General features: G+C 49.7%; 1 non-coding gene across 1 annotated transcript; it reads right to left on the bottom strand.

Annotated features, from left to right (window-relative positions):
* Nucleotides 1-425: 425 nt before the first annotated feature.
* Nucleotides 426-583, bottom strand: LOC118515871. The gene has a single exon (XR_004907486.1). It is a non-coding gene; the product is annotated as a 5.8S ribosomal RNA (ribosomal RNA).
* Between the last annotated feature and the right edge of the window lie 11771 nt (nt 584-12354).

The raw sequence follows: 12354 nt of genomic DNA, 5'->3' as shown, positions 1-12354 counted from the left end.
ATCACCCCTGTCGTGCTAACCTCATTCACCCACACGGCGTGAGCACGTCTCGCGACTGCAACTGGATGCGAGGAAAGATACGAGCGCGTTGGGCCGCAAGTGTTACTCGACCCGAGCCAACCGGTGGAAGTCCCCGTGCAATTGGTGATAACCTTATATGCTGTGGTGGATACATCCGTTGGTTGATACTAGAGGTCGAACCGTGCGACTTGACGCGCGCTCGCTCTTCACCCATGCTCACATGTGTGTGTGTGTGTTTAGGTTTGTGTACCATACCTCGTATGTCTCTCTGTGTTAGCACTCTCACTTTCAGCGCCCACGGTTCCGACAAGGATGCGGATCCGAGCACGCCATGCTGCGACAGCCTACCCCCCTATGATGGGGTCAGGACGGTCAGTTTGGTTAGAGTGTTGAGATAACTTGGTAGGCACTCAAGGATGTGTGCATCGGTCGGGTTGAGTCGTCCGATGCGCCATATGCGTTCAACGTGTCGATGTTCATGTGTCCTGCAGTTCACATTCTGACGCGCATTTAGCTGCGGTCTTCATCGATCCATGAGCCGAGTGATCCCCTGCCTAGGGTTTAACGTACACACCGAACTAGTTGATGAATGGAACCGAAGTCCATCCATCCATTATACACATACCAACACACAACTCTGGTTCCCTAGTACCACACTGCAGGCGCCCACGGCCCCGACGGATGCGGAGCCGAGCACGCCAAAGTGCGACTGTCGATCACCCCTTTGTGACACGACAATCAGTCAGTGTATAAGGTACCCGGTACTGCCAAAGTGTGCGTCTTTACTGACCTGCGCCGAGGCAGTGGTATGTGTATCCCTTTGAAAGAGTTGCTTTCGCTCAACTCTACCAAGTGTGCTACACCATCTTGTGGTTGTAGCGTGCGCGTCAGCATGTGATGCCGACGATGCGTTTGGCAACCTCACTCCCGGACTTGTTTGATCGGTAATGATCCTTCCGCAGGTTCACCTACGGAAACCTTGTTACGACTTTTACTTCCTCTAAATCATCAAGTTCGGTCAACTTCGGCCATGCCAACTGCAGCTCACGAAGGAACCGCGGAAGGTATGCCTCCAGAGACCTCACTAAATAATCCATCGGTAGTAGCGACGGGCGGTGTGTACAAAGGGCAGGGACGTAATCAGCGCTAGCTAATGACTAGCACTTACTAGAAATTCCAGGTTCATGGGGACCGTTGCAGTCCCCAATCCCAACTAAATGAGCATTTGGGTGATTTCCCGTTCCTCTCGGAATGGGGGCGCCTATTGGCGAGAACACGCTGCTGCCCACATTGTAGCACGCGTGCAGCCCAGAACATCTAAGGGCATCACGGACCTGTTATCGCTCACTCTCACCTTGCTAAACACAAGTTGTCCCGCTAAGCAGGGCAAACTAGTGCGACGACCGCCCGCGAAGGCGCCGCCGCCCCGTAACGTCAGGTGCGCCCGGAGGCACACTGCTGACAGCGTTCTAGTTAGCTTGTTTGAGTCGCGTTCGTTATCGGAATTAACCAGACAAATCATTCCACGAACTAAGAACGGCCATGCACCACTACCCTTAAATTTGAGAAAGAGCTCTTAATCTGTCTTACCTCGATAAGTTCGGACCTGGTAAGTTTTCCCGTGTTGAGTCAAATTAAGCCGCAAGCTCCACTTCTTTTTTTTTTTTTTTTTAAAGCCACGTGTTTATTTATTAAAAGTCAATATTTTGTTGCGGTAACATATATCATTTAACGATGTAACAGATACAAAACGCGCATGAACAAATATTGGGTGACATATAATAAATAAACAAACTCCATTGCCGGCGGCCTTCCCGGCGAGGGCGTAGCCACCGGCGGCAATGGCGTTCCTCTCTACATAAAGTGAGGGCCCGCGCCCCGCCTAACTTTTCGACAACACGACATTTAATAAAAATGACGGACACGAACATAACTCCTAATCACAGACGAAGCGGGCGTGCCCGCAATTCGCCATTTCTTCGGTTCCCTGATGCTTACTCTAACATTAAATGCATGAACGCACATGCACACAGTTAAACAAGCAAAGACAGTCTCCCTATTACGATTGGACGGACATCCGCACAAAACGTAGACGACAAATGACGCTTATAACACAAATGGAGTACTCGCACGCTATTGGTCGGGTACGAACGTACGCACAAAGCGGAGAACGCAAAATGCCGATCGTACCCGAACCGAGCGCACGCGCGCTCTCTCTCGCCCGCCTGTGCGAGAACGAACGACCGCACAAAGCGGAGACGGCAAAATGCCGGTCTCGCCCGGTCGTTTCTCGCACGCTCTGTCACTGGCCGGTCGTTGCAGCCTAGACCGCTCCCACTAAGTGTTCATGGTAGCGATGGCGGCTTCGACGTCCGCCGACGTAAGAACACTATGGCGGTCCGCTCTCGTGGTTGGCCCATCGTCGGGCTTACTCCTCCTTTGGTTTCGACAGCGCATTCGGCCCGAACGCGATGGCGGCAATATACCGGCGCGTCATTGGGCGCGGTATCTTATTGCCGCTGGTTCCGCCTTTGCCGACGACGAAGAAAGTATCGGCCGATGGCGGATCTCGTTCGGGCCGAAACGGGCGTTGTCTCTCCGGCACTCCGCACTATCGTTTTGGTCCTCTGCAGCCGTGCGCTGCAATGCGGTGCGGTCCTCCACACCGGATGCAGCTAACCGCACTGCTGCAGGTGGCCGCCCGATGGCCAGGTTCTCCGCAACGGATGCAGCAGTTGCTGCGGTCGGGTCCGACGCAGTTCGCCGCCAAATGCCCCCTCTCCAGGCACCGGAAGCAACGGCGCTTTGCCGCTTCCAGCATGGGGGCCTCCTCCAGCTGGCAAGAAGCGTAGTCGATTAGCAAGCGCTTCTTGCTCAAGATGGCTTCTGCCTCGACACGCGGTAGCCGTACGCGAGCCCGTTTCGTCGCGTCGGCCCTCTCCCACATCCGCAACGAGGCCACCGTTGGCTCCCTCGTAAGTGCCGCCCTCAGTGCTTCCCGGATGGTGTCCGCTTCGGTGAGGTTGTCAACGTTCTTTAGAAGCACCTCCGCCATCTCGGTTAGGACCTTGGCAGACCCAAGCTCCCCCAGCGTAAATTGGATGCGGCGACACAACGCCTCGGCATCCACGTCACGTGCCAGCTCCATCCTGAGGTTACCTTTCGGGGTCCTCTTCCCGATGCGGATGTGCCTCTGATCCTCCTGCAGGGCCGGGCTCGTCCGGATGGGCCTGTAGATCTCCGCGAAGGAGACCCCCGGTGCCGGAACCACCAAGATCGCGTCTGGTCGTCGGCGTCGGGCCCGTCGGTTCGCCTGTGCAGGGCGTTGGCTCGGTGCGGCAGGTTTCGGCTGTTGCCGCTGCTGGGTTGCGGCTGAAGGCTGAGCCTTTTGCCGCTTCCCTGCCACCTGCCATCCGGATACCAGGGCGTCCCGGTACGTTTGTTCCTGCTGCCGACGGGTTTCCGGTGCCGGAGGGTCCCGCGGCTGCAGGGGTTGGGATCGCTGCCCATGCCCGTCTCTCGTCTGTGCCTCGCATTGCAATTCCCGCCGCAGCTGCTCCTGCATCTCCAGCAGGCGATGCTGGGCAGGACCCAGCGACTGGCGTGCTTCGGCTCTCTCACGTTGCTTGGTGCGCCTGATCGTCCTGTTGCTGGGCCCGGATTTTGACTTGGTTGTCGCTTGGCTTCCCAAGCGCACGCCAGTCACTGAGTCCTCCAGCTGCTCGATTGTTCGCACGCCCGTGCGATAAATATTCAGCTCGTGGCGGAGTCTCGCGTTCTCCGCCTCGCTCTTCTCCCACAACACGGTCATCTCTTCCAGCTTCTGCAAGAGCTTCTCGAAGCGACTCGTGAAGTCCTCTGCAGGTGGTGATGGTTCCGCTTCCCGTTCCACGGCTTCGATTTCTTCTTCCGACGGCGATGCGGCTGGCGCCAGCATCTCGGGAGATACCGATCTCCGTGGTGACGGTGTGGGGGCGGGGGCGGGGGCGGTCCTCTCTCGCGCTTCCGCATCCGCCTCTCCTAATGTCCCTGGCGTTCCCCTCGGGGCTGGCGTGGGTGCTCCCGGTGCGCTGCACAGCGACGACAGCGTTCCCGGCGACAGGAGCGTCACCACTACTCGCGGCGACATCTTCATCTTCTTCGGTCTGACGGTTACGGTGGCTTCCGCATCCACCGACCCGTCAGACCTACTCTCCTCCTCTTGCATTTCTACCGCTAACCGGTTTGTTGCTCTGCCCAGCAAACACTAGGCTTCTGCGCCTAGCCGGTATGCGGTCCGCATTCGCCTTAGTCGCGAAAGCTCAGTGCGGAGCTTTTGTGGTTTGTGTCCGCGATATGGCTTGTGCTAGTGCCCCATAGGTGGCGCTGGTGGCACTAAAGGGGAGAGCTCTCCCAGGACATCAACCGGAATGTCCGATCAGCTCTCCACTGTGCACTTGTCAAGTACACGCAACACGCCTCGCACGCACAAACCCACGCTGACACACACTGCCCTTCTAAGTACAGGTGCCCTTAGCACGTGTTTTGCACCGTTGTTTTTTCACCGTTTTGTGGTGCTGTTTTAACACTGAATGTTTATTTTTTCCGTTAACGGAATGATTTCACAGCACTCTTTGCTCCTGTAATGTTTTTTCACCCAACTGCGGGTGCGAGCTCCCTTTCCACCGCACCGAAAGGGAGCGCTTCGCACGCACGCACTCACCTCACCACACACGCAATATTCCGGTCACACGCGCCGAAGCGCGACGCAATGTTTGTGTGCCGTTTTAAACTAAATATTCACGGTTTTTCGCCGGGTCTTCACTCAGCTGGCGTACAAACTGGTCAACTACACACTTTGCACGCACGTTTCACTGCTTGGAAGATCGTTTTCACTCAAATAACTGTATTTTACCAGAAGCTCACGAAAGGCGTCCGCTCGCTTCGGTTGACAGTTCGCCTCTCTGCAAGCTCCACTTCTTGTGGTGCCCTTCCGTCAATTCCTTTAAGTTTCAACTTTGCAACCATACTTCCCCCGGAACCCGATTTTGGTTTCCCGGAAGCTACTGAGAGCACCGAATGTAGTAGCGTCTCCCAATTGCTGATTGGCATCGTTTACGGTTAGAACTAGGGCGGTATCTAATCGCCTTCGATCCTCTAACTTTCGTTCTTGATTAATGAAAGCATCCATGGCAAACGCTTTCGCTTCAGTTGGTCCTACGACGGTCTACGAATTTCACCTCTCGCGCCGTAATACCAATGCCCCCAACTACTTCTGTTAATCATTACCTCTGGGTCTATACAAAACCAACCAAAAGACTCAGACCGAGGTCATGTTCCATTATTCCATGCAAGATTATTCTCGGCCAACGCCAACCCTGGGCGGGTGTGGACGCTTTTGTACTAGCCTGCTTGAAGCACTCTAATTTGTTCAAGGTAAATGGGAGCTGCCCGGGCACCACGCACCGGCTCGGGACGTGCCCGACCGATCACGAGGTTGACGCCCAGGCACACCATTGTGAGTCGCAGCCGCGAGCTCGCGCACGAACGTATCCGGCGTGTGCCGGGCGCCCGCGGCGGTCGCGTGTCTGGACGGGGAATCAACTTCGAACGTTTTAACCGCAACAACTTTAATATACGCTAGTGGAGCTGGAATTACCGCGGCTGCTGGCACCAGACTTGCCCTCCACTTGATCCTTATTGAAGGATTTATGCTCAATTCATTCCAATTATGGACCATCGTTAGAGAGGTCCATATTGTTATTTCTCGTCACTACCTCCCCGTGCCGGGATTGGGTAATTTACGCGCCTGCTGCCTTCCTTGGATGTGGTAGCCATTTCTCAGGCTCCCTCTCCGGAATCGAACCCTGATTCCCCGTTACCCGTCGCAACCATGGTAGTCCTCTACACTACCATCAATAGTTGATAGGGCAGACATTTGCAAGATCTGTCGTCGGTCAAGCGACCATACGATCGGCATCCTTATCCAGACTTCAACTCAAGCCGCCCGGAGGCGATTGGTTTTACTAATAAGTGCACCAGTTCCACCGCCCGCAAGCGAACAGCGGTCCCGGCATGTTGCATGTATTAGCTCTGGCTTTTCCACAGTTATCCAAGTAACTGATGGGTGGATGATCTTGTGAATTATGGCTGTTGTACTGAGCCTTATGCGGTTTCACATTCATTTATGTTTGTACTTAGACATGCATGGCTTAACCTTTGAGACAAGCGTATATTACTGGTAGGATCAACCAGAATTCGTCTTCGTCAATTGCTTGTTCGATATTTTTTGTCTACCAGGGCACCAGTCCCCGCAGACTCTCTTTCTACGTTCATCAGGTGACACAATCTTTGTTGTGACCACTCTCATTGACCTGCGGCAGTACACCGACTCCACAGCGCCAATAACCACACGAGCAAAGGTTGTTCAGGAGGATGTCAGATTATCGATGTACATCGTACACCAACATTTGACGTACCGAGGCATTACACCCCGCACGCCCCCAACAGGACCAATCAAGGCTCGCATACGACCTGCGACTTACTGCGGCTCCCTGAAGGTCCCCGTAGGACGACCATCACCAGTTAAGGTGTAGTTGACTTGTCAGGGCACGGTAGTCCCCACAAGTCCCCGATTATTCGTGGATATCGTCCTACGATTGTTTCTGACTCCTTTTGCTCCCCGCAGGTCCCCGTAGGACGACCATCACCAGTTAAGGTGTAGTTGACTTGTCAGGGCACGGTAGTCCCCACAAGTCCCCGATTATTCGTGGATATCGTCCTACGAGTTTTTGTGACCCTTGGGTTCCCGGCAGGTCCCCGTAGGACAACCATCACCAGTTAAGGTGTAGTTGACTTGTCAGGGCACGGTGGTCCCCACAAGTCCCCGATTATTCGGAGATATTGTCCTACGAGTTTTAGTGACCCTTTTGTTCCCCGCAGGTCCCCGTAGGACGACCATCACCAGTTAAGGTGTAGTTGACTTGTCAGGGCACGGTAGTCCCCACAAGTCCCCGATTATTCGTGGATATCGTCCTACGAGTTTTTGTGACCCTTGGGTTCCCGAACTTTGCTACGATGGTTCTGCCTCCAGAGGAGACTTATGAACACTTCGTATCATTTCTTACACCGAACCATGGGATCGCGAGATTGCTCCCGGATCCCTAATCACCTTACATTTTCGTTTCGTTTCCGTACACTACGATGAGCTAATTCAATTTGTTTGTTCGTCTGGCGAACGTTTTATTGCGGAATTACCGCGGTACTTCCAGCCGGGTATGGCTGCCGTACGACCTACAGGATAGATCATCGAACCACTTTTCGTGCATATTGTCCGTCGAGGGTATCACCTCGATACCCCCAACAGACCTTTGGACACTTCCTCACTACTCCTTGGAGCAGCAATCAGGGAACCATATAGTAGGAACAGCCGAATATGGAACTCTTTTCGTACTTTGGACACCTCCTATAACTTGTATGGCGACTTCGGGGACCTTCATTTCGTTCTCAGTTGGTACCCCTATTTCGGTCTTTGGACACCTCGTCTTACCCGTATAACTCACTTTAGGTCCACTTATTTGCCTGATATCTCATCGTGAACCCGTTTTTCGTACACCGTACACACCTAGGAACACCACATATGCGTTTCCCTTTCGATCGTGAAGTTTTCAAATTTTTCGATTTTTGGTCCTAGAAATTCATGAACGGTGGGAGACCAAAATTTTTCATAAAAAAAAAATTTTCACCGTTTGACCATAAAAACCTTCTTTTCGTACATACCCCATCATTTCTTCACGTTTTAGGCCATTTCTGAAATTTTCGCTTCGATAGTGTGTCCCCTATAATACAAAATGAACATTTTGCATCTCCCACAAGTGGCCATTTTTTTCCGCCACTGAAGAACACGACCTCGGGAACTCGGACCTAGGACGTGGCCATGTAAGTCATAGGCCACCCCAACTTTTGCAAAATACTGTTTCTTTTCACTTTTCATGATCTAAGGCGCGTTCCGACGGCGTTTTGAACAAATTTATGAGAAAAAAAATTTTGACCCTCGGACCAAAATTTTTTCGTTCGGGGCCCCATGGCCTATGGCCAGTATGGGAACTCGGGATGCCGATATGACAAAATTTGTCAAAAAATCACTAAAAAGTCGCTATGGCCCATTATTTAGAGCTTGTTGAGACCTTTCTAAAACACCTTGGTTGACCCCTGTCCGATAAGTAGTTTTCGAGATATTCGAGAAAATGTGATTTTTTGGGACTTAGAAAATTTTTGACCCGTACCCTAAGAAAAAGTGATTTTTTCATAGGACAATTTTTTCTTCGCAAATACTGTTTGGTTTCACTTTTCATTATTAGAAACGCGTTCCGAAGCCATTTTCATCAAAATCTCGTGAAAAAAAAATTTCACCCCCGGACCAAAAGTTGGCCGTTCGGTGCCCTATGGCCTATGGCCAGTATGGGAACCAAGGATGCCGATATGCGAAAAAGTGTCAAAAAATCACTTGAAAGTCGCTATGGCTCATTAAATAGAGCTTGTAAAGACCTTTCTAAAACACCTTGGTTGACCCCTGTCCGATACGTAGTTTTCGAGATATTCGAGAATAAGTGATTTTTTGGGACTTAGAAAATTTTCGACCATGACATATATGAAAAGTGATTTTTTCATAGGACAATTTTTTCTTCGCAAATACTGTTTGGTTTCACTTTTCATTATTAGAAACGCGTTCCGAAGCCATTTTCATCAAAATCTCGTGAAAAAAAAATTTCACCCCCGGACCAAAAGTTGGCCGTTCGGTGCCCTATGGCCTATGGCCAGTATGGGAACCAAGGATGCCGATATGCGAAAAAGTGTCAAAAAATCACTTGAAAGTCGCTATGGCTCATTAAATAGAGCTTGTAAAGACCTTTCTAAAACACCTTGGTTGACCCCTGTCCGATACGTAGTTTTCGAGATATTCGAGAATAAGTGATTTTTTGGGACTTAGAAAATTTTTGACCCGTACCCTAAGAAAAAGTGATTTTTTCATAGGACAATTTTTTCTTCGCAAATACTGTTTGGTTTCACTTTTCATTATTAGAAACGCGTTCCGAAGCCATTTTCATCAAAATCTCGTGAAAAAAAAATTTCACCCCCGGACCAAAAGTTGGCCGTTCGGTGCCCTATGGCCTATGGCCAGTATGGGAACCAAGGATGCCGATATGCGAAAAAGTGTCAAAAAATCACTTGAAAGTCGCTATGGCTCATTAAATAGAGCTTGTAAAGACCTTTCTAAAACACCTTGGTTGACCCCTGTCCGATACGTAGTTTTCGAGATATTCGAGAATAAGTGATTTTTTGGGACTTAGAAAATTTTCGACCATGACATATATGAAAAGTGATTTTTTCATAGGACAATTTTTTCTTCGCAAATACTGTTTGGTTTCACTTTTCATTATTAGAAACGCGTTCCGAAGCCATTTTCATCAAAATCTCGTGAAAAAAAAATTTCACCCCCGGACCAAAAGTTGGCCGTTCGGTGCCCTATGGCCTATGGCCAGTATGGGAACCAAGGATGCCGATATGCGAAAAAGTGTCAAAAAATCACTTGAAAGTCGCTATGGCTCATTAAATAGAGCTTGTAAAGACCTTTCTAAAACACCTTGGTTGACCCCTGTCCGATACGTAGTTTTCGAGATATTCGAGAATATGTGATTTTTTGGGACTTAGAAAATTTTCGACCATGACATATATGAAAAGTGAATTTTTCATAGGACCAAAAAGTTTGTCCAAATAGGGTTTTGGTCCACTTTTTATGGTCAGATAAGTGATCCGATGCTATTTTCATGATCATTAGAGGGATTTCACGCTGTGACCAAAAATTTTCATACTTCATACTTGTCCCCGTGCCGTATATGGGAGGACCGGGGGAAGATGTGTTTGTAAGTCGTGATGTTCAGTGACGGATTTCTGGGACTTAGAAAAAAAATGTGCTCTCAGGCACATTATATGTTCCATACACACATGATTTTCATTCTTCATACTTGTCCCCGTGCCGTATATGGGAGGACCGGGGGAACATGTCTTCGTAAGTCGTGATGTTCAGTGACGGATTTCTGGGACTTAGAAAAAAAATGTGCTCTCAGGCACATTATATGTTCCATACACACATGATTTTCATTCTTCATACTTGTCCCGGTGCCGTATATGGGAGGACCGGGGGAACATGTCTTCGTAAGTCGTGATGTTCAGTGACGGATTTCTGGGACTTAGAAAAAAAATGTGCTCTCAGGCACATTATATGTTCCATACACACATGATTTTCATTCTTCATACTTGTCCCCGTGCCGTATATGGGAGGACCGGGGGAAGATGTGTTTGTAAGTCGTGATGTTCAGTGACGGATTTCTGGGACTTAGAAAAATAAATGTACCCTTAGGCACATTATTTGTATCAATAATTGTATCCCCAGCCTTTCATGGGGAACTTTTCCGTATTCCCGGACTTGTACATTTTTCGGGTTCCACCTCCCGACAATGTATCTCTACTGTGCATTACGTACCTGATAACGCACGGCACCCATTGGGTGACTCCACTTAACCATCTTTCGATAATGCCCGTGTTGCAGATATAATCCCAACACCTACCAGGCTTTATATGTACATCGAACGTTACATACGATGCACCCCGTATTCCCGGACTTGTACATTTTTCGGGTTCCACCTCCCGATAATGTATCTCTACTGTGCATTACGTACCTTATAACGCACGGCACCCATTGGGTGACTCCACTTAACCATCTTTCGATAATGCCCGTGTTGCAGATATAATCCCAACACCTACCAGGCTTTATATGTACATCGAACGTTACATACGATGCACCCCGTATTCCCGGACTTGTACATTTTGCGGGTTCCACCTCCCGACAATGTATCTCTACTGTGCATTACGTACCTTATAACGCACGGCACCCATTGGGTGACTCCACTTAACCATCTTTCGATAATGCCCGTGTTGCAGATATAATCCCAACACCTACCAGGCTTTATATGTACATCGAACGTTACATACGATGCACCCCGTATTCCCGGACTTGTACATTTTTCGGGTTCCACCTCCCGACAATGTATCTCTACTGTGCATTACGTACCTTATAACGCACGGCACCCATTGGGTGACTCCACTTAACCATCTTTCGATAATGCCCGTGTTGCAGATATAATCCCAACACCTACCAGGCTTTATATGTACATCGAACGTTACATACGATGCACCCCGTATTCCCGGACTTGTACATTTTTCGGGTTCCACCTCCCGATAATGTATCTCTACTGTGCATTACGTACCTTATAACGCACGGCACCCATTGGGTGACTCCACTTAACCATCTTTCGATAATGCCCGTGTTGCAGATATAATCCCAACACCTACCAGGCTTTATATGTACATCGAACGTTACATACGATGCACCCCGTATTCCCGGACTTGTACATTTTGCGGGTTCCACCTCCCGACAATGTATCTCTACTGTGCATTACGTACCTTATAACGCACGGCACCCATTGGGTGACTCCACTTAACCATCTTTCGATAATGCCCGTGTTGCAGATATAATCCCAACACCTACCAGGCTTTATATGTACATCGAACGTTACATACGATGCACCCCGTATTCCCGGACTTGTACATTTTTCGGGTTCCACCTCCCGACAATGTATCTCTACTGTGCATTACGTACCTGATAACGCACGGCACCCATTGGGTGACTCCACTTAACCATCTTTCGATAATGCCCGTGTTGCAGATATAATCCCAACACCTACCAGGCTTTATATGTACATCGAACGTTACATACGATGCACCCCGTATTCCCGGACTTGTACATTTTTCGGGTTCCACCTCCCGATAATGTATCTCTACTGTGCATTACGTACCTTATAACGCACGGCACCCATTGGGTGACTCCACTTAACCATCTTTCGATAATGCCCGTGTTGCAGATATAATCCCAACACCTACCAGGCTTTATATGTACATCGAACGTTACATACGATGCACCCCGTATTCCCGGACTTGTACATTTTGCGGGTTCCACCTCCCGACAATGTATCTCTACTGTGCATTACGTACCTTATAACGCACGGCACCCATTGGGTGACTCCACTTAACCATCTTTCGATAATGCCCGTGTTGCAGATATAATCCCAACACCTACCAGGCTTTATATGTACATCGAACGTTACATACGATGCACCCCGTATTCCCGGACTTGTACATTTTTCGGGTTCCACCTCCCGACAATGTATCTCTACTGTGCATTACGTACCTTATAACGCACGGCACCCATTGGGTGACTCCACTTAACCATCTTTC

This window comes from Anopheles stephensi, unplaced genomic scaffold (assembly GCF_013141755.1).
Source record: "Anopheles stephensi strain Indian unplaced genomic scaffold, UCI_ANSTEP_V1.0 ucontig197, whole genome shotgun sequence".
In the NCBI taxonomy this organism is placed as follows: domain Eukaryota; kingdom Metazoa; phylum Arthropoda; class Insecta; order Diptera; family Culicidae; genus Anopheles; species Anopheles stephensi.
The sequence above is the reverse complement of the archived record's forward strand: the minus strand, read 5'-3'. Positions and strand labels throughout refer to the sequence as shown.